This window comes from Copadichromis virginalis, linkage group LG13, assembly GCF_057382275.1.
Source record: "Copadichromis virginalis isolate Kocher_CV1m ecotype Utaka linkage group LG13, C_Virginalis_male_GT1.1, whole genome shotgun sequence".
In the NCBI taxonomy this organism is placed as follows: domain Eukaryota; kingdom Metazoa; phylum Chordata; class Actinopteri; order Cichliformes; family Cichlidae; genus Copadichromis; species Copadichromis virginalis.
This window is the reverse complement of record NC_140630.1, coordinates 19898854-19922425: the sequence shown is the minus strand read 5'-3', so window position 1 is coordinate 19922425 and position 23572 is coordinate 19898854. Positions and strand designations below refer to the sequence as shown.

Here is a 23572-nt window from a genome sequence, read left to right as displayed (position 1 = left end):
TGAGCATCAGTGTTATGGGAAGTATCATGCTGTCAGCAGATCTCTTTATCTCTGTCATGGTCCTGGGTCGTGCGACCTAGTGTTTTGTGTTTTAGCCTATTTTGATGTTTATTCTTTGTTTAGGGTCACTAAGGCAGTCCAGCCATTTGTACATATTACCCGTGTATTAAGTCTCCCTTGCCCTTCGTGTGTTTATGTCTGCGTGTCTTATATTGTCAAGTCCATGCTGTCGGTTATGTCATCTCCCCTGTACTACGTCTCCCCGGTTCATGTGTCTTGTCTAATCTCCATGTTTCCTGTTTTACTTTGAAAGTCTGTATTCACGGTCAGTGTATTCAGTTTCACTCCTTCTGTCCTGTCGTTAAGTTCATGTGTGTCAGCTGTGTTCCCATGTGTGGCCACTTCCCCTGATCATCCCTCATGTGTATTTAGTCTCTGTGTTTCATACAGTCTGTCTCGCGTCGTCTGTGTTACCACCTCCTGTGTTCTGTACCTCCAGCCATAGTCTTTCCTTAGTTTTGTCCAGTTTAGGTTTTCTGTTGAGTACTACACGTATGCTGCCCTCATTCTGTTTTTGTTCTTTTCATCAGCCATAATAAAAGGCTCGTTTTGTTGGAATCCACTCCTGCATCCTCGTTTGTGTTCGCACCTGGGTCCACCACACACCTTTCCGCACGGTCTGCCTCCGCAGACCGTGACAGTACGACGCGAGCATGCCGGACCCAGCGACACATGACATGGAGATCGTCCGGACAGTGGAGTCGCTATGCGACCGATGGCTGCACTGCCCCAGAGAGGGGGAACGGGAAGAGTTAGCCCGCCAAGTAGGGGTGTGCGTGTCCGTGTTCCCCTGGTTATGGGAGACGCTGCACCCCCTCGTCAGCGACTTTCTCGTCTCCACTCTCCAACTCCGCCCGCAGCAGCAGCGGCCCGGCGAGCGTGAGTCGTCACCAGAGCCATGCTGTTGCGGTGTTACCCCGCTACCTCATGAACCAGTGGCGGTCAGAGTCGGAACGGTGAGGCTCACCACCGACACACACACTTCATCGGCTTCCGCATCTTCGCCACCGCCTGTCTGCACGGAGATGCCCGAGGCTATTGACTTCGGTGAGGAGGAGCGGCAGCAGGTGTTGCGGGCGTATCGGGAGGACGAGCTACGCTGGAAGCCCTGGCTTATCTCCGAGGAGGAGCTTCTGCCAGCCGCCCCGCCTCGGACCGGCCACCCGTCCTCGCCGCCTCGATCGGACTACACTTCTCCCGCTTCTTATCTGGCGCGGATGTGGTCGGAAGACGAGGAGCCGCTCGCCACAGAAATCCAAGTTCCGTCCGCGTCCACTTCAAGACGGAAGCGACGTTCACGTCGCCGTCGCTCATCGCTACGGCATGTGAAGCTGTGGGGGGCATGGATTCCGACCTCGAGGGGCGGCAGCACGCCGCATGCGCGCAACTGCAGGAGGAGCTACGGGAGGAGCCATGGCTCGCTCCTCACTACGGTGAGATCTTCCGCGGGACACGCCTAGCCCTTGGGGGCCCCCGGAGTTGCCTGGAGCTCCCGCCTGCCGCCCCGCCAACACTCACCGCCTCAGCCTCTGCGACGCCGCAAGAGGCTCCACTTTCCACGTCAACGGGACCCACGGCCAAGAAGAAACGGCGTTCGCGTCGCCACCGCATCGCCCGACGCTCGGAGGTTAGTGACGATGTTTTGTGTCCACCTAATCGCTCTGGATGTACTGAGAGCGAGGGGCTCGGAGGGACAATAAATGTCTCAGAGATGAAGACCCCGTGTACCGGTACTGTTAACTCTGTCACCCCCCCAGGCACCGTGTCACAGTCTGTTTTCTCGGAGGCCAGTGAAGAAGCTGTCTTTCCCGTGCCTCTGGCTACTGATATTGAAGGTGTTACTCTCGTGCCTACGTTTTGTATTGACAATAAAGCTAAGTTTTCTGGTGTTGGGCATGCTGTTTTTGGGGACGCCACACTGCCCTCACAGTACTGTGAACCTGACACTGCCAAACCGGCCATAGGCACTTCGGTTTTGGGGATCAACCCGTGCGATGTTCTGTTAAACCCTGTTATTATGAGTGTGCAGGCTGAGGGGGAGGTTAGGGAGATAGAGGATAGAGAAGACGCTGCACACCCAGGACATGCGTCTTTCGCTAAGGAGGCTTCTTTTAAGACTGTTACGGCATCTGGAGCCTTTTCGAAGACTGTGTCTCAGCCCCTGCTATCCATTGACTATAAATCACGTGAGAAAACGTCTGATCTGACTAGTAATAAGACTGTATTCCCTTTGACTAGCACCCACCTTTTGGGGTCTTTTTTCCCTGTTCCCAAGCCGAATAATGAATGTTCTGCTTATGTAACTAGCCCAGCGCAAGAAGGAACATCTGGTGTTGATCGGGAAATTGTATGTTATGTTCCGGCGCTAATCGGGCCCCAGGTTCCTCACTCTGCTGATGATTTGACCAGAGTGAGTGCTTTGGGGTCCGACATCAGCAACCGCTCTTCTGCACCAGTCCGCCGGGGCTGGACGAGTATTAAGGGCCTGCCGGGTTTTCCTATGTCTGTGAATGGCATTGTGATTTCTGTTAATACTAAAGTGAAGGTCTGTTTATGTTGTGCTTCCCCCTTATCTAATGACAAGGCTGTATTTTGTGTTTCCAAGACGCTAATCATCACAAACCAGCTAGCCCTTTAACCGCACCCCTGGGCCAGGGCCTTTTGACTGCAGTTAATGAACTGGCCGATCTAAGGACAATTCAGCCGGATTGCTCAGAGCCAGTCCACTATGTTTTCTATGCCACGCCAAGTCCATGTGCATCCCACTCACTAGCTTTCTACAGCCGCCTAGTGTGTGGGGCTGAACCCCTCCTTAACTCAGTCTCGCCAACAGGGCTCTTAGACTCCAGTAAGTGTAGTTGTCTCCCATGTGACTGCCAAATTATTGTGTTCAAATCATCTGCACCTAGTCCTGGTTGTGTTATGTGGGTTCATGCATCGAGTCTTGGCCTTAAGAGTCATGCTTCCTGGGACAACATAACTGTCACTTGTGTCACTGAGCCACCTTGCTTCTGGTCTGAAATATTGTTTGAATCGTGCTCCAAGACAGAAGGAGTGTTTAGCTCCCCAAGAAGGGCAACTAAGGACAATTCGGACTGTGTTAAGGACTTAGAGACATCAAGGTCCTTGTCTGTCGTTGCTCCTCTGCTTACATCTGCCAAGGACAGTGTCCGGAGCTTCGTGCTCACTCCCAGGGTGGCTGTGGCGTTACCTGACCTCTCACTTGCGTCTGATCTCCAGGTAGAGGCAGTGGACACCCAGCCAGCACCTGAGCTAGCTCCCACCACCAGGGTTGGGGCAGCCGGAGGACAGCCATATCCTGCGTTTACACCCCAGGCGGGAATGGCTGCCGTCCGGTTTGTTCCTACACCCAGGTGGGTTCCCAAAGTTATGCCAGTCAGTACACAGCTGAGCTCCGCACCCAGCCTCGGCGCTCAGGTGGGAGCGGTTGTCGCTCTGCAGGCGCCTGCACCGGCTCATGTTTCCATTGGAGGCTCAAGAGAGTCATCGCCACCACGACAGCCTCCTGCTCTGCTCCCTGTCCAGGTGGCAGCCCTGCTCCCGGTCCAGCCAGGGGCCTCCTTAACTGTTCACCCTGCGCCTGCTGCTGGATGCCCGGGTGTGCCTATCCGGCATCCTGCAGCATCCACACCACTTCACGTCATGCCAGCTGGAGGGCCCGAGGAGCCCCTCCGGCCTCATGTCTCGTCAGCTGGAGGGTCCGAGGGGCCCGTTCAGCCTCATGTCTCCGCTGGAGGGTCCGAGGGGCCCGTTCAGCCTCATGTCTCCGCTGGAGGGTCCGAGGGGCCCGTTCAGCCTCATGTCTCAGCTGGAGGGCCCGAGGGACCCGTCCAGCAACCTGCCACGTCTGCTGGAGGGCCCGAGGAGCCCGTCCAGCACCATGCCACGTCTGCTGGGGGGCCCGAGGAGCCCGTCCAGCACCATGCCACGTCGGCTGGGGGGCCCGAGCCGCCCATCCAGCCACCTTCTGCGTCGTCTGCTGCAGCCTCAGAGTCGTCGTCTGCTGCAGCCTCAGAGTCGTCGTCGGCTGCAGCCTCAGAGTCGTCGTCGGCTGCAGCCTCAGAGCCGGCGTCTTCGTCTGGTCCGGCCTCATCGGAGTCGTCAGCCTCGTCTGGTCCGGCCTCATCGGAGTCTTCAGCCTCGTCTGGTCCTGTGTCCACCGGACCTCGACCAGTGCGCCTGACACTGCTCCGTCGCCGCTGCCTTCCGCGCGGCCGGCCCCCTGAACTGCTCCGTCGTCTCCTTCGCCGCCGCCGCTGCCTTCTGCGTGGCCGGCCTCCTGAACTGCTCCGTCGCCTTCGTCGCCGCCGCTGCCTTCTGCGCGACCGGCCTCCGGACCGGCTCTGTCACCTGTGCCGCCCGCCTGGTCGGCCCCCTGACCATGTGACCCGTGTACTCTTGTGCCTGTGGGCTCTGGGTCGGCCCCCTGAACTTTGTTTGGACTTTGGTCTTGTGCTCCTGTGTGTTCTGTTGTTCGTTTTGTTTCCTGTTCTGGTCCCTCCGTCCTGGTCCCCCGCCTCCCGCCCTGGGTGGGGTTTTTCTGTTTTTGTTTGGTTTCTCGGTTTTGGGCTGTCGGGAGCCAGCCCTTGAGGGGGGGTATTGTCATGGTCCTGGGTCGTGCGACCCAGTGTTTTGTGTTTTAGCCTATTTTGATGTTTATTCTTTGTTTAGGGTCACTAAGGCAGTCCAACCATTTGTACATATTACCCGTGTATTAAGTCTCCCTTGCCCTTCGTGTGTTTATGTCTGCGTGTCTTATATTGTCAAGTCCATGCTGTCGGTTATGTCATCTCCCCTGTACTACGTCTCCCCGGTTCATGTGTCTTGTCTAATCTCCATGTTTCCTGTTTTACTTTGAAAGTCTGTATTCACGGTCAGTGTATTCAGTTTCACTCCTTCTGTCCTGTCGTTAAGTTCATGTGTGTCAGCTGTGTTCCCATGTGTGGCCACTTCCCCTGATCATCCCTCATGTGTATTTAGTCTCTGTGTTTCATACAGTCTGTCTCGCGTCGTCTGTGTTACCACCTCCTGTGTTCTGTACCTCCAGCCATAGTCTTTCCTTAGTTTTGTCCAGTTTAGGTTTTCTGTTGAGTACTACACGTATGCTGCCCTCATTCTGTTTTTGTTCTTTTCATCAGCCATAATAAAAGGCTCGTTTTGTTGGAATCCACTCCTGCATCCTCGTTTGTGTTCGCACCTGGGTCCACCACACACCTTTCCGCACAGTCTGCCTCCGCAGACCGTGACAATCTCACAGCCTTGTTTTTTTCTGTCAAAACTATTTTTTAATCTAGTCACATTTTACCACGTGTTTAAAAAAACCTATGCTTCTGAAATAGAGAAAAGACACTGGTGCTTATGTGTGCTTATCATATTGATAAGACAACTTTAGATCTCATAATGTTTGCTATTTGAGCACACAAAAGAGCTTTGTTTTGTTTTTTTGTCACAGAGGAAGCATCAATAGATGCTCTTTTTGTAATTTGCAGCTTCATTGCCTGTTCATCTTGTGGTAATTTGCTTTTGGCAAGAACAGTCACATCCCTTTTTACTCACTTAATTAAGTTTAGAGAATAACGTCCACTTGCTGTGACATTTGTGTTCACCCTCACATCATCTATCTCTAGTGAATGAAAAAGGAGAAAATATAGGATGACGCTGATGTATTTGCAGGACTATAGCACACAATATAGCCATAGTTTATATTCATGGGAGAAAATGAAGATTTAATGATGTATCAAAAGAATAAAAGGTGACAGATGTCTCAGCCTCTGGCTGATGACACTAGTGATATTTCAGGGACACCTCAAGATTCCTCATGCTCTGCTGTTATCGTTTGGGTTTTTTAAAGAATTGCCCTCAAGTAACTGCTAGCAGATGAATTTGTATTGAATTTTTGTGCACCTGAAATGCATTGACCTGGTGGTGACACCCCAAAAGAAAACAAATAAACATTTTATTCTTCAGCATTAATATTTTATAAGTTGTCCTGTTTGATCGGTATATTAAACCCATTAAATGTTTTTTTTTTTTTGTTCTATTAACAAGTTCTCCTCTCAGGAAAAGCAACTTATAGTCTGACCTGAGAGATTTGCTTTGACATTTACAGAGGCTACTGTGTCCAGGCCACCATACTTTCTGCTGCAGTTTTCTTCGCTCTGTTCTTCATGGATGCTGGAGATAAATTTAATCTTCCTAGTCACGAGTTCATTATTTGCTCACAGTGATATTATTTCTGTTTTTACAGTATAATAACATTTGTGTAAACATTGTGAATACCAACACAAGGGAGGATGTAATTTTACTGCTGGAATAAAACCAGCAGAAGTAAACAAGCTTTCTGGGGGGCACGCAAAAAGGCAAACAGTAATGTTTTATAGATATTCTTGGCTATCCCTTTGACAGCACATCAAAACATACAGCTCTCCACACATGACGCATATCAAGGCTCTCTGAAATAATTTATGAGACCTTCTTCACGGATGCTACCCACACTTGCACAACAGCAACCGAGATCTACAAACCAAATCGAACTTTTGTTGAGTTTTGGCTGCACCCTGCATTTCTGGATCAGCAAACAATACATGAGATGGATAAACTTCCAAGCCCTCATGTGAAGGTGATATGTTAAAAGTAGCTCTTTATATTTTGAATCCATAAGGCAATTTATAATTCCACAGAATTGTGAGAATATAATAATGTAATAGACACATTTTTATATATCATCTTGGACTCTATACTTTGGTTTTATATTTTAATTGCACATGTATGTAGTTTTGTGTCAATGGACTTTGCAGTATGTTTTCACATTGTTAAAGCAGGTAAAAAAAAGCTCAATATAAAGTGTTTTTTTAAGGTTTGGGGCCACCATGGGTGGTCAGACTCAACTAAAGTTCAGCTGTCATTGATTCTGAACTGTGTGGAGCACCATTCTTGCCAAAGATACCCCCTCATTTAATTTTATCATAATTATTCATATCATTTTAATTCTCATTAAGTTGTTCAGTGACCAATCATAATTGCTGGATGGGGGCACTATTATCCAGCAGGACAGAAGCACTCAGAAGAACTTTTGTATTGATTTTCTTTGACATTGTCTCTGTAATGGGAGAAGTGAACCAAAACCATGTCAGAAAAAGGCTTTCACATCATAAAGCAGCTACTGGATTCATTCTCGCTGTAGGGGTCAAGGTTTTCCTCCCTAAATATGCAATGCACTGAGCCTGTATTCTCACAGTCTATTGTTTCTCTGCGCTCCATTTTTGTAAAGCAAGCAGAAGTTGTCATGTTAGAGCAAATGTCACTATTGTCAGCTGACCTGAATGAAACTGTGTTGTGCCCATGATGGATGGCGTTCCTCTGTAGCTCAGCAGGGAATAATGACATACATCAGCAGGCAGTAACAGTAGTACACGGAGACCAATTTTCTTCTAATTGGACATAATTGGATCTAAAGCTTAATTTTGCCTCTACACTACAGTGGTCTTAGTCACAAACCAGAAATTTCCCCCCACCTCCCCACACACCTTTTTTCTTCTTTTTTTAAAATAAATCAAGATGAAATCAATGTGATGATCAATTTCGATGTAAAGAATATGAAGCATCTTAAGGAACATCTTCATTAAACAAGAGAACAGCTAGGATCAGACTGAAAGGACACGTGTCTGTGTCCACACTGGCTGTCTAATAAATAAGTATTTAACATATAAAGGTTTCACTGGAGTCAGTCAAGCTGTGTGGGCAGGAAGTTAAATTTCAGTCTATTGCACTTCTCCACTGTCCACCACCATAGCCAAAGCTAATCTTCCTCTCTGAAAAGTCAAATGGATGCTTTTATATATGAAAGCACATTTTTGTAAAAAGCACCCACCTTTTTCTTTATGCGGGTAGGTCACCACTACCTTTCTGTCTGGCTGTCTGCAGAGCATTCGTCCACAGCTTTCAAAGATGTCTTTTACATTTGCAACCCTCATTGCATCCCTTTCTATTTATAGGAATAAATGTAGCTGCACATATTTAGTCATTTCTTCTTCTGCCAACATGTGTGTCTCATTTTAAATATTCATACTTTTAGTCACACTGGTGGTGCCTCCACGCCCGATAAATATCTCATAGAATACATTTCTAGACAAGATAAATCAGTGACCTTTAAAGAATCCAAGTTATGATTTAGGAGTGTGGGAATTTAAATCATTTAGCAAGTCAACTAAAAACTCTTAGTGCCAGGACTTGGCCTTAATGTGAGAAGAAGTTATTTGTTTACAGTGAATAGAATAAAGTGCACTGTGTGGTTTGTAAAATTATTCAAAGTGCTATATAAAAGCCTGCCTATTCCATAGTTTGCATATGTGCTGTCAGTAAGTGTGCAGTAAGAGCTCAAACATGTTCTGTTCAGTGTAATTGCACACTTTTTTTCCTGGTTATATTGTAGCCATGGGTTATTGGCATGAATAATTCGTAATGTTATTCTAACACATTTATAGTCTTGATTACAGTAGAGCTATTTGCAGATGATTGAACCTCCCGTTTAATGCGGAAATCTCTGAAGCAGCTGTTTAAAATTAATTTCTAGTTATCATAGTACAATATTCTCTTATTACCACATGTACAGTGTGCCGTCTGAATGAAAATGCTTTCAGGCCAGTATCTGGGAATTCATCTGGTTTCTGTAAAATTAAATAGGTGTGAGGATGCTGTGGTATCTGACAATGAGACATGTATGTGTAGCAGAATGAATATTATGTTTCAGTATTCCATTATTAATGACCGTTATTAGTCAATCACATTATATGGTGCTACTATAAATCGTAGCTGCTATTTGAGTATCTTCCACTAACTCACTTGTTGCTGTGCATAACTGTTACAGGTGGGCGTCGCGCACATGTTGCTGCTGCCTCAGACTCAGTTGGCTTCATTTTTGTTGTTTGGTGCTACTCAAGTTTCTGTAGAGATCACCTGCAGATTATTTCCTTTGAAGCCTTCCAGCACTGTGAAGTTATCTGATAGTTAGCTGTTACTCAGCTGGTAGGAGGCCCTTTTTCTAGCTGATAATCACCAGTGTGTTTCTGCAGTCAGGTTAACCACAGAGGGTGCATTTGATTTTTGTTTTGGATACATTAACAACTTGTGTTTCTCTTTTATTTAGAAGCAGAAGGCCTAAAGTGGAGGTGACTGGGTGCCTTGGTGGTGGGGCCTTCTGTGTGATGTGCTTATTTATGCACCGTTGGTTCAAGCTGCACCATAGTGTGAGTAGATGAGTTGCACGTAACATAAGTTGGTGATTTTCTGGACCTGACCTCATCTGGCATCCCATTCACCCAGTGGTAAGCAACTGCTTTACAGTACATGTAGAATCGATTCCTGAGCTCTTTTATGTGATACATTTGAGATAAATAGATGTCAATAAATAGTTTTTACACTGAACCACATCTCTCTCTCTCAAGTATAACTGACCTAATGGACCGATGGTTAAAAGGCTGGTTCTGTCCTGGGTGTCAGACTGGAGAACTTGGTGGAGGGGTCTGAGAGGAGAATGCTAAAAAGCTTCTCAATATCATGAACAACCCTTCTGATCCCATCTGAGCACACACAGCAAAAGACTGATCGCCGCTAAATGCAGAACTGACCGCCACAGGAAATCCTTCTTTTCTGTGACAATAAGACTGTACAACTCTTCCTCCCTCTGTAGATGACTTTTTTAGAATTAATATTAATGCAATTTTTGTCTTTTTACTCAGATTGTGCAATATTATTATTCATCTGTATCTTACTGAATGTTTGTTATTGAATGTTTGTCTCATTCCCCCATTATATACTGCTACTCTATTTTTATTCCTTGCACCGACATTATGTCACTTGTATTGATATTATGTTATTTTATTTTATTCTATTCTTGTGTACTTTTTTTCCTCTTGCCGCATTGAGCATGTTTAAGACAAAAGAATTTCCCTCGGGATAAATAAGATAAGATGAGATAAGAACTTTATCTTATCTTATCTAAGAACCTTCTTGATAATTAGCATATGTTCAAACTAATTATTCTCTGGGTGACAGTCCCAGTTGTTGGGTTTTGAAAATAATTGTAAAGGCTTTTGAGCTGCCAATTGCTGCAGTCCTAGTGTGTTTGTGACATCACTGGTTACTTGCTCTTCTACTCATTACCCTCCACCACCTTGTGATGCCACACATGATTTCACCATTATGAAAATTGGTAAAAAAAAAAAAAAATGGGTAAAATTTTTCTTTTTAAAAGCCCATAACATTTTTTTCATTATGTACATATACACGGACATGGTTGCTCTTCAAGATGTGCATGAATTCAACTGCAAAACACCTTCCAAGAAATAGTCCCCGTTGCTGCTCTCCACAGAAGGATTAAGACTGGGCTTTGAGATTATATTTCCAGATGTTTCATGATCAGCTCCAGATCTCAAACAAGTCAAACATTTAAGCAGGTTTTGGGTCCTCTGTGTATTATTGATGCAGCAGCAAGAGTGAGTGGGAGGTTATATTGGCATCTTGTGTTAACTTGACTATAGATATAAACAGTCTTTATAAATATTTAGATACAGACAAATGGGTTCAGATGTGTGGAGGGTAAGTTTTGGACCCAAACCCAGGACTCCAAAAGCACAAAGTAACACTCAAAAACAACTTTATTGTTGACTCTCTCAGAACACAAGGAAGACAGGTTAGGAGAAAATAGTCCAAGGACGCAGCCATGAGGGACGACGCAACAAAGCACAAAAGGAGACTCAGACAATATATACACACCAGGTAATTAGGGACATGAAAAACTCTACATGGAACACAGCTGAATGAAATCAGACTAAGGAGACAAGCTTTAGCTAGCTGGCTAGTCTAGCTAGTTTTCAAACTACAGTTTATTTCTCCAAAGCATGTATACAAATTGTAATGTATAAAACACGTTTTCTCCTCAGATGGGTAGCCACAGCGACAAGGAAGCTACACAGAGAAAAGTGTTTAAGTAAAGCACAGTTTCTCACATCTAATATTCAGTAAACTTTGAATTCATTTGAAATTTGGCCAGTTATCTGAAGATTTCTCTGCTGAACTCAGTCCCTTATGCCCAATTATTAGTTATTAAAGGACTACATTAAAAAAAACTGTTATTATCCATTTTAATAGACGTGGGATTCGCTTTCATTGTATTTCTGTTTAACAGTTTAAATAGCAGCGAGATCTGTGTGGACTCATAATAAGTAAAGAATAATACTTTGTACAGTATGGGCCTCGGTGCCTGGAGTAAGGCCCTACTCACGAGCTGGATCACAGGCAAGATTTAGTTTGGGATTTTTTTTTAGCTCATCTCTGACTATCTTTGAAATTGTAATTGCCACTTTTAATGATCACATGTCAGTTATTTTTATGGTTGCTGAAATAATGATCAAAACCAGTGCCCCTATTTGAAGAGCACATCCTTTCACATCAATTACCACTGACCAGTTTGCTATGGCTTTCAAAGACCATGCGCTGAACTGTCACACAGATGAGATCATAATTATTTTAATGTCACATGGCTATTGTTGCCACATTAAGGTCATACATCTCTGAAGTAAAACTCCAACCACCGCTGAACAAGCCTATTTGTTCACTCAGATATGCAATACAGGAGAGCAGAGCTGCAGTTCACTTAAATGACCAGATACCAGATTGTCTGCCTAATGCTGCCGTGCTCAGCTATAGCACTTTACCACATAATACCAACCACTGTGTTTCATCAGTTTGAGCCCGTCTCACTTTTAGACTAAAACTGACAAGTTTAATAAACGCTTTCTTTCCACCCAGGTTCTTCAAAGGTATAGAGAGCAAAAGGATCACTGATTTCAGATTCAAACTCGAACCAGCCAGAACACATCAAGATGCAATATGTTAAAATAAATACTTCAAAGTCAAACCACATACAATCAATATAAACAAGCTATGGCAAGTGAAACTAGCCAAGGTGTCACAGGGCCATCAAGTTAGATGGCCACAGGTGAGAAATTTCTGTGGGGCATTGTTTGTTGAATGAGTCTTTTGCTGTCCTGTCCAGCACATCGTGGAGATGATGTGAAGGATTGTCCAATATTTTCTGTAACTTGTCCTCTCTGACTCTTCAGTCACAGAGTCAAGCTCCACACCCACAGTGTTGCTGGCCTTGCAGGTCAGTTTATTCAGTCTGTTGGTGTCCACTGTCCTCATTGTGCTGCCCCAGCACAGTACAACATAGCAGTGTCCACTGTTCACTGGCTACCAGAGATTCAGCAATTACAAATTTGTGTCCGGTCACAGGTTCAGTCTCTTTGAGCATGCAGCTGTGCTCTTCTTGTAAAGATAAAGAAAACCACTCTTGATCCAAATGATCCATCAAACTCTAGACTAATCTCTAGCTTGCCATTTCTGTCTAAACTTCTGGAGAAAGCTGTCTTTTAAAGCTGCAATCATTTTGAAGTTTGATTGACACTGATTGGATTTTTCAGTCTAGTTTTAAATTACAGCAAAAAGCACTGAATGTGCACTTTTAGGAGCTTCTAATAATCTTTTATGTATTGCAGATGCTGGTGACTGTGCTCTGCTTATATTCCTTAATCTCATTACTGCATTCACACATGAAAAATTGATTTCCTGTCTAGAGAAATAGATTGGTATTAGCGGCACAATGCTAAATTGATTCAAGTCATATCTGACTACAAAATCTGCTGAATGAATGTAATTTTATTCCCACCATGTCTCTTTAAAGGACTCAGGCACCTGTCTGTCTCAAAGTTAGCCCAAAAAGTTGACTATGTTCATCTGGACTTGATCAATGACCACTGATTAATGGCCATTCACAGAGAGTTGGGGAATAGCTGCAATCACAGCATTGTAAGATGGTGAAAGGTATGCCCGGAGGACCATAGGGACAAGACATAGTGGGGAGACAAAGGGAGGAGACAGAAAGAGGGAAGCATGTAAACTGTTAAGGGAGATACAAGGACATGACTACCACCTGGAGAGTGAGGGAGTGAGGGTCACATAGATGAAGACAAAGACACAAAGAGAACCTAATAGACAAGAGAACAAACCAGAAATGACCAACAAATTCAGGGGCATGAAAAGTACTAAACTCAATATTAAATTGCAGAAAACTAAATCATTACAACTCAAAGAATCACAAAAACACAATAAACTCAAAGTACTGGGTCAAATGACCCAGATCCATGACACATTCCCCAGCTCTCTGTCGATGGTACTCATGGCCATTGATCAGTGGCCGCTGTTCAATGGTCATGACAATTTGCATATTAATGATCAAAAAACTGACCTCACACCCCCATTGTTCGTCAGTGGTGCTTTTTTAAGTTAAGCGTCATTCAAATACTTGAGTAAAACAAACTTGTTGCCGTGTTGTAAGATGTACTGAACTGTATAACTTGTGCCAGTCTTTAAATTATAGTTAATTTAATCCAGCTCTTCTGAATTTACAGGGGGGAAATGTGGACATCGTGCTTGTGGCAGTAATTGGATGAGAATGTGAGACACTGCAAGTTAATTACTATAAGTTGTCAATATGAATATTACAATTAAATGACACTAATATAGTACATTTTGTTTTAATTTGGGAAAAAGTTCACCAATTTCTTCCAGAAAGCCATGTCTAAGTCTAGGAATAGGATATGTTGTGGAGTAGAGGAGTAGTAGGATACATAGTAGTGGGAGATATAGAATACTTGATAAACTTAAATGTTCAATACTCAGATAATGTCACGGCTGGGGCAGCAGTCGTGTTGTAGATGAATGAGGACCCAAAATGCAAGCAAGCGACTGATGAAGAGTGTGACGTTTATTTACAAGTGGCAGTGGCAGAAACAGACAATGAAGCATGAGAAATACTAACGGGAACCTAAACTGGGAAAAACTAAATAACAAACCTGAGAACATACGAAAAGGGCTGCGGGGCAGAGACACAGAGACGGGAACAAAGCACCATGAAACACAGCGATACACGGATGAACTCAGACAAGCCGACAATGAACACAGACCGACACCCACTAAATACACACACACACAAGGTAATCGGGTAATCACACACAGGAGGGGAGAACAGCTGATCCTAATACACACGCTGACTGGAGGACACAAGCTGAACACAATGACAACAGACACAGACCTTCAGAATAGAACAGGAAATCCAGAACACGAGCCTTCAAAGTAAAGCAGGAAACACACAGACTGATTTACAACACAACACGGGGACACGAACAGAGCACCGAGGACAGACACAGGTAGGGCTGATAAAACACTAAACTTCAGGTTCAACCCTAAACTAATACAAAATCAGAACAAACACAAGGCACAAAAATGAACTTCAAGGAAACGCAAAACGCTGGGTCAAAATGACCCAGGACCATGACAGATAACTGTGTTTGTCAATATAACCAACTGACCCCCCGCTTTTCTTGAACTCTCCATCAATCCACATTAAGTTCATTAAGTTTTGCTCTGCTGCATTCAAATACTGGTGTTATTGAAGCAAAAAATGATGTGGCTCGGCTTTAAACATTCAGAATGAAGACTCGGGGAAGAGCTACAGGACAGAGCCGAAGCTCCTAAAAAGTTTTCCCTCCCACGGGTGCCATTCCCTCTGACAAATCTTTCATTCCTAGTGGCAACTCTTGCATCACTTTCTGATGAAAATAAGATTTTTTCAGCACTAAATGAGGTAAAAAAGGCATTTATTACAGCACATGCAGCACAAGAATCTTACAGTGGTTTAAAAATTCCTGTAAAATGTTTTACCAAGGAGCCGTACACTGCAGTAGCTCAATTCTTTAATTGTGCTTATGTTTTTTGCAGAGATACAGCATAATATTAGAGATTGGAGCTTTAACTTTGTGTTGCCAGTGCTGGATGGGAAAACTTCTGTCTGTCTGAATGCTGAACATTTTTCTTTATATGAATTTATAAGCAACCATGGATAGTGCTTTCATACGTTCACATAGAGCAAAAAAAGCACACTCAGAATGAAAGCAATAAAAACTTTCTCCACCCACACAAAGGCAAACAAAGGCTAGTGTGTGAGGCTGGACAGACAGCTGCATCACAGTCAGTGATTTCTCCCTGTCTTTGGGAAATAAATGTTTTAATGTTTTCTAAAACAAAATGATTTATTCTTTAAAAAATGTTCTCTTCTAAACAACAAAGCATTTTTTAGGGATTTAAAAAGAAGTGTTGCTTCCTCAAAAGGTTTCTGACTCAAGGGCATCCGAGAGACCGGAATATGTCTGCTTCTTCCCTCACACCGTTTTCCAAATTCATCATCTTCTCTCAAAACGAATCAGAGGTTTCTCAGTGATAGCCTGTCGTTTCATTCATTACAAATAGCTACACCCAGAGGTGCCATTACATGTGCTTCAAGTACTTGAAACTCACGCATACAGAACTTTGGCTCTCAAATCTGTAAGAGGTTGTTGCTTCACCTTTCCTTTTGCTAGTAACTTTCTTTGAAGCACCTCCAAGTGGTACTCCATTCCTTGTTTCTCTCACAGGGTGGAACTGAAGCCAGACAAAAGTTCACCTCCTCACTCTTGAGGCCCGACCTTATTCGATTTCACCATGATTTATCCTCTGGAGCTTCTTCATCGTCTCTGTTTCACCCTTCTCCTCAAAATGTTGATAGATTAGACCAGTAATGACACCTTCTGCAAAGCAAAACCTCTTCAAATGTCACGCATATTAAACTTTAAAATGTAATCTAAGTTCATTCATATGAATCTCAGGGCACACTCATGTCAGTGCAGGTGAAATTACAATTTTCAGTTCACACTCACATGTAATTTAAAAATAAGTAAGTGTGGTATTGAATGATGGTTGTAAGAGTATGAAATGGGGAAAAAAGTAATCTGACATCAAGCCATCATATTAAATGCACTGTTGTGCAACCTGTTTGACTGCTTTGACTAAAACATTCCTTGCCCTGAAAATGCTGTGCAAAAACTTTAACTTTCTTTTTCAATATAAGTACTCCTAATTTTTTTGTATGCAAGCTCTTTTATGTATGACAAAAAGTGTCTCTTGCTCAGGGGTTCTGATGAGGTTGGCAGCAGTGACAGATCCAGGTCTGGCATAAACTAACAGCGCAACATCAACCTTGAATTTGCAAACAAAAAGTGCTTCTGCATTTTTATGAGGCGCAACGTTGAGTTTACTGAAAATGTATTAACATTTCCTCCAGGGCAGCTAAATGTATTAGTATTAGTCTCTAGCTGCTGGTACTGGTGAGCACTACATCTATTACATTGCTCTATTTTGTGAAATAAACTGTTGGATCAATAAATCAGATTGTATTTTAAACCCTGTCCACAGGGTGTTGTGGATTATACCACAGCTAATCTGGGATGAAAGAGAATTTAAACAATTATTAAAATAATGGTTGTTAAGCAGAAGACAAGTCGTACTCTTAAATTCCGAAGCCTGAGCGTCGCCACAGACGGCAACTCAAAGTTGTCTGTGCACAAAATCCCAGGTTTTGAATTATTCATTCTCCCATTTTAAAATAATTTGTGGCCACAATATGCAATTGCTTGAAACAGATTAGGCTTTCTCCCTAAAGCATTAATTGTAGTGCATCTGCTACTTTGTTGAAAAGATGTTTACAGATTTAGACTTTTCAAGGCATTAACGGATTTTTTTCCCTTCATAAAACTGTTGCCTAGCTGAAAGCATCCCCAAAGGGCTGTTTGATGGAGGAGCCCTGAAAAACTCGGAAGCAAAACAGTCTTAAAACACAAATAATAACTTTTTCAAATACAGCATGGTAACCAATGAGCCACAACCCATTTTGCCTAAAAATATGACAACCTTTCAAGCTGGATAAATTGCATATGAATACACGTTTTGAACTTACAAACAGAAGTTATTCATTTTGCAGAGACAATCATTCTATCCTTATTTATACCCATTAGTGTATTAATTTGCATTGTAAAGTTAGTCTCAAAGTCAGTGCAGTGTTGCTACCTGATCAAGATGGAGGGTCTGCATATCAAGAGGCTCAGCGTCTGCCACATGTTCCAAATCTTGTGATTACTTTGCTGCTAACATTCATTCTATTTCAAATCAGCACAGGCCTTCTCCTCGACTGCATCCTATTTTTGAAAAATGTCACGCACAAACTTTAAACGTATATAATGATTGCTGTAAAGTTTTAACTTCATATATCAAACACTTTTTAAGGCTTTCAGGCCTTTTTTTTTTCTTTCCACATTGAAAACTGAGGCAGTGTTTGACGCTAAAAGCCTGAATTTTTCTCTAGCCATTCTTACATATAAAAAAGATGTCACCCTGGACAGGTCACCAGTCTGTCACATATAGACAGGCAACCATTTGGGCAATTTAGAGTTACCAATTAACTTAACCCCACTAGCTGCATGTCTATGGACTGTGGGAGGAAGTTGGAGTACCCAAAGAGAACAGAAAGACCTCAGCCTGATGGTGGAACTGAACTCAAGGCCTTGTTACTCTGAGGTAACAGTGCTAACCACCTTACCACCATGTTGCCTTAGATAAAATATGAAGAAAAAAAAAAAAGTCCAGGGGCCCGTTCTTCGTACCTCGCTAAGTAAGTTAGCTGGATTTGATTGTTGACGATTTCGCGTGATCTTGGATCGTTCGGTTCCCCGAAGCTCATCCGGGACTTGCTGTCATAGCAACAGAGCCGTAAGCGTAAACCTGCTCGGGAGCAGGTTTACTTTATGTAAACAGGATTAGATCGCGGCCACGCAGGTATGTCCGCTTCATTTATACGAAAGCAACAGCGATATTCCACCACTGTTTCACCATAAATAAATAACATCAATGTAGCTGAAGATAATGCAGCACTTGATCCTTTTATTGATTTCACACAGATACATAAAGGTCATTTCCTAAAAAAGGGAAATGTACTATTAACATTCTATTACATGTATGTGATTATTACAGATGTAATTCACAGTTCAGAGTAGTAATAGTAAATTACTTCATGTAATCAAGATGAGAGACCACGGCTATAAAAGCGAAGGTGGATTTGGGAAGCCTGTCGCAGCCATGTCCTGTCCGTATACGCGAGCCACCCATTGCGGAAGGTGCAAGATTGATAAGGAGAGTCCTCAGAATTCAGCGTATATTGCGGGATAGACAGGATCCTTTAGCCCAGCGCGACAGTGTGCTCATAGAGAGATATCGATTTTCCCGTGAGGGTATTATTTACTTAACCAACTTGTTGACGAGGGGGTGCAGGACCACCACATGTCTTTTTTTGCTCTGCCCTTTTCTTGGTTGCTGTTATAAACAAACAGAGTATTCCAGGGTCTCTTTCCAAGAGACAAAAAGCAATATAAGTGATAAATATTACCATTCTGTAGAATATTCTATTTCACTTTTACTTGTTCCCATGTTCTAGTGGGTCCTGCCGTGGCTCTAATCTGAAAGAGGATATAATGTAATATAATATAATATATTTACCCTACCGCCTACTGGTGTTGGCCAGAGGGGCCGATGGCGCGATATGGCAGCCTCACTTCTGTCAGTCTGCCCCAGGGCAGCTGTGGCTACAACCGTAGCTGCCTCCACCAGTGTGTGAATGTGAGAGTGAATGAATAGTGGCATTGTAAAGCGCTTTGGGTGCCTTGAAAAGTGCTATATAAATCCACTCCATTATTATTATTATTATTAAATTACTTACGAGTTTAATTTGTCAGCAACTTTCTGCCAGCCCTCTCTCCTTGCTTTTGCAGTGTTCCCTTGCGTTTTAATTAAACTCTGAAACTCCTGAAATCCCTCACTCAAGAGTTCTTGCTCTGCTGCCGAAAAATACCGAGCGCGCTCCTTCGACATTTTTGCCGACCAATCAAAGGGTTGCCGATCAATGTTTCTACTATCGATGCGTAGCCCCTGTTAAGCCACCCAGTGATCTCACATTACTTCATCCAGCTATACTAATCGTCAACAACAGGGGTGTTCGGAGAACCGGAATAGCGAGCTCAAAGTTAGCGCGATGATTTGATCTTGGATGTGTCATTTGATCTTGGATGTAGTAAGCGAGGTATGAAGAACGGACCCCAGCACTGTAAAAAGTCTATTTTTTCTAGTAAAAAAAAACATTGCAAAGGACAAAAACTGAAAATTTCTGAATGGTTTATGAGCATGAATCAAACACCAGTTCGCAGATGACCACATGGTGCCAGGTTTTATCAGCAGGAACAACAAGGAGTCTTACAGGAAGGAGGTGGAACAGCTGGCTGCTTGGTGTGGAGATATGAATGACCCTTAGCACCAAGAAGACCAAGGAGCTTACTGTAGACTAACACTGGGGCAGCTCACACACTCAATTTAACCATTTTCAGAGGCAGTGAGGTGGAGTGTGTCCTTAAGATGATTGTCTTGGGCGTCCTCAGTTGGCGCACCAACACAATCAGAAATGGTTGTACTTTCTGCAGACTTTATAGAAAAATGAGCTTTCTACCTGAAATGTCACGAACTCCTACAGAGACGTCATCCTAAGCGTCTTGACCAGTTGCAAACACGAAGCTACACTGCATGTTTGCATGTCAAATTGAATGCCAAACATTATTTTATTGTTTGACTAATCTACTTTTCAATGACAATAAATCTAATCAAACCTGGCTCTTGGTTACTCATATTTAACCAAATTTCTCAAAATCTTTATATTCCTTTTCTGCTTTTCCTGCACTGACGCACACACTTTAATTTTGTTGTTTCTGATATTCAGCAACCTCCTGCCTTACTCCGCATCTCCTCCATGCCCTTCGAGTGGCCTCAAGTCCCTACTGCGAACTCATATTTCTCTTCTTTTGCTTTCAGCAGCCCTTCACATTTCTTAAACCTCTTATACTGACTTTGAAGACCTTTCACCGCCACCCCCTGGCCTCAAGCTTCACCCTGAGTTTTTCATCTTCTTTGGCCACGATTCTTCCCCAGTCTCACACTAAATTCAATCTCTGCAGTCTTTCCTCATAATAATTTGATTTCACATGTATGTTAAAGGGGAAGTCAAGTGTTTGTTCTGGGCATTTGGCAGACTCTTGACTTTTCCTTATCCTCTTGACCTTAAAATGTGCATTTTAAGTGCCCTGAGATATCTACTCCACACGGACCTTCTCTTGCATATATTTGTTCAGGTTTTATCGTCTGAGCTTAAATGCCTTTTTATTTTTTTAACCTACTCTTGTATTAAACTAGGTAGCATACTTGTGCAGTGGTTAGCACTGTTGACTATTGCCCCACAACAAGGTCTGGGACGACAGCAAGGTCCTGGGTTTGATTTAAGACTAGGACCTTTCTTTGTGGAGCTTCCAGGTTTTTTCTGTGCATGCATGGGTTCTCTCTGGACTATCTGGAGCTTTTTCTTCTGCTTTTTTCAAAGACATGCAAGTTAGGGTAATTAGCAGTGTTGGGTAAGTTACTTTAAAATAGTAACTTAGTTACATTACTAGTTACTTCTCTCAAAAGTAACTCAGTTAGTTCAAGTTACTCGTTACTTTCAAAGTAACTAGTTACTAGGGAAAGTAACTTTGGTTTTACTCAGAATTCTCTTGTTAATGTGTTGCTTCCATAACTTTGCCAGTCTTCTAGCTTGCTTACTTGCCACAAGTGCACTGTGCCACCTACCAATAGCAAGGAAAAGATAATGTGCATATTTCCACGAGAGAAATCCCACGCCTGGACCGTCATTGACTGCTGCCATGATTCTAGCCTACGTCATAGCGTCATGTGCGCCTTTTACATCCAACACAAAAACTGCAGTCGTGGTGCTTTCGATTGTACTCAGAACTCTGAAATTCTGCCTTCTGAATAGGAAGATGTAGGTAACACCAGACTGCAGATGAGCTGCATACAGGGCTGGACTGGGAAAGAAAATTGGCCCGGGCATTTTGACTAGAAACTGGTCCACCATTATAGGAAAAATCATAAAGCCTTTGAATGAAAATAAACGCTGTTGTGACAGTGATGTACACTGTTTTGATGGTATATATGCATCAATCTATCAATCGTTTGTTGTAAGATTCAGATAATTATTTTTTAAAAGCTAGACATTTTAAATGAGAATAAGAAAGAAAAGTATTTCTTTGTGCCCCCCTCTCCCTGTTAATGCCCTACATGCCCCCCTGGCAACACTTTGCTAGATCCGCCCCTGCACAGTTACCAGCTGTCAGCTACCTAAAAAAGGATCCTGGTGTTATTTGTCTCTCAGAAACAGTTCATAACTTCCCTTCAACTCATTCATGTCACCTAAAAGGTAAACCTGTTTCTTCATCACAGCTCTGACGATCCAGTAAGGACATCTCCTGGTTTCATCTTCATGTTTCCCTCTCACCAGATAACCAAACCATGACCAGCAGCTTTTTTGCAGCTGTGGCTCCAGAAAACATCAGCTGATACTAGAAATTAATATTAAATAAATTCTAACAACAGCTGATCAAGCTTAAACGTGCTGCTGTTGTTTAGCGCGACATCCGCTGGTTTCCTCTTTCGGCGCAAAGTGAGCGATAAACAAACAAGAGAGCCGATCAGCTGATCACTGATCAGTTTTCATGATTGAAGTAGAAACAGGAGAGGGAGGGAGAGAATGAAAGAAGAAGAGGCAGCTGTGCAGCAAAGACAGAATAACTCCAGCTTTGTGCCTTTTTCATTGTAGCTGAATTACGGGACAAACTGTTCCTTTTCACCTCAATAAGAAACGCGTAATATTTTCTCTGAATACCAGACAGGACGGTTGGCAACTCTAATAACTTATGAACAAAATAAAGTTCAACATCAGTAACATAGCACCACCCAGCTGTATAGAAACTCCGTCATGCTAGCACACAGTACGGAAAAAGTCAGAATAACGAAAATAAACTCCACCTAAACTTGGTTTATATCTGACCCAGAGAGACTGCAGGTCATAACTTCTTACCTGAAGTTCAGTTCACACTTGGACCGGCGGCCGCCTCGGGTCTCTTTTCCTTCTGCGTCCCCTTTCCTTCATCCACCTGCTGGCCTCCACCACTTGCTAATGTTACTGAATCTGTGGAGGCTCCGCGATAGCCACCACACGAAGTAACGAGTAACGAGCCTATCTAAATCCCAGTAACGACTAACGCGTTCCTGATTTTGGCATAATAACTAGTTACCGTGCTCGTTACCACAATAATAACGTAGTTACTGTAACGCGTTACTTAATAACGCGTTAGTCCCAACACTGGTAATTAGTAATTAATTATTAATTAGTTATAACTTGTGAGCATGACAGATTGTCTGACTCTCTATGTCTGCCCTGTGACAGACTCACTAGCTGTCCAGGGTGTACCCCAGCTTTTGCCCTATGACAGCTGAGATAGGCTCCAGCCCCACAATGATCCTGAATTGGATCACTATATTTAACCTAACATTGTCACGAATCGCTGTGTGGCAAGCAGGAGATGAGGACTCAAAAGGCAGGACTCCGACACAAGGGATGAACTCAAAACCACAGCTTTAATTGCTGGCACAGGAAAAACGAGTATACAAAGCAAACTAACCTAAACTGGAAAAATAACAAACTAACCATACAGGGAGATCCACACAGCAAGAGGGACAACACAACACTGACTCATAGAAACACAGGGTTTAAATACACTGGGAAGTAACGAGGGGAATGGGACACAGAAGGAGGGCACAGCTGGGAGAAATCAGAACTGACGAGACAAGGAAGCAAAGCAGGACACATTCACATAAGACACGGACCTTCAAAGTAAAACAGGAAGTATAACACAGAGACGCGAACTTGACACGGTGGAGACAGCAACTAAGAAACACAGAGACATAAACCATAAAGCTGAAGACTCTAAGAACCAAAATACACAGAGGGAAATACTAAGCATGGAACACAAGGGAGTAACAAAAGACCAACCATGAGAATTCACAATACAGAGTGACAGAAAACAAGAAACTCAAACATGCAAAGACACAGATGTACACAGAACATAGGGGGCACAGAGAAACACGAAGGGGAAGGGATCAAAACTAGAAACCATAGAATAAATCACACGAGTACAAAATACAAGAATCACAAAGAACTAAAAACGCTGGGTCAGGAGACCCAGGATCCTGACAAACATGATCTTTACACTACAGTCACACAGTCTCTCTGATCTATCCAGCATCCATCTGGTCTTAGTCTGCAAATGCTAATTTCAAAATAAAATGTGTTTTTGTCAAACTAAGCTAATAACGAAAACCCTGTTGTTCATGTTTTAAGTGTGGCAGACAGACACATTATTGTGCACTGCAAACAGAAATGTAAAATAACAAAATGGCATTTATTTAACTGGGTGCTCCTGTTATGGTTTTAGGACTGGGGTGGAGTTTGTTTTCTTTCTGTTCTTTTTCTTCCTCTCTTTTGTTAATTGGAGTCGTTGGTCTGTGTTCAATCTATCGATGGAGCCTTTCCTGCTGAGCCGTCCTCCTTATAACTTTCCACAATGAAGCAATT

At 43.2% G+C, this 23572-nt stretch overlaps 1 protein-coding gene across 3 annotated transcripts in view; it reads right to left on the bottom strand.

Moving 5' to 3' along the window:
- Positions 1-23572, bottom strand: part of mlip (muscular LMNA-interacting protein) — a 74802-nt gene that overhangs the window by 1260 nt on the left and 49970 nt on the right. The window lies entirely within an intron of this gene.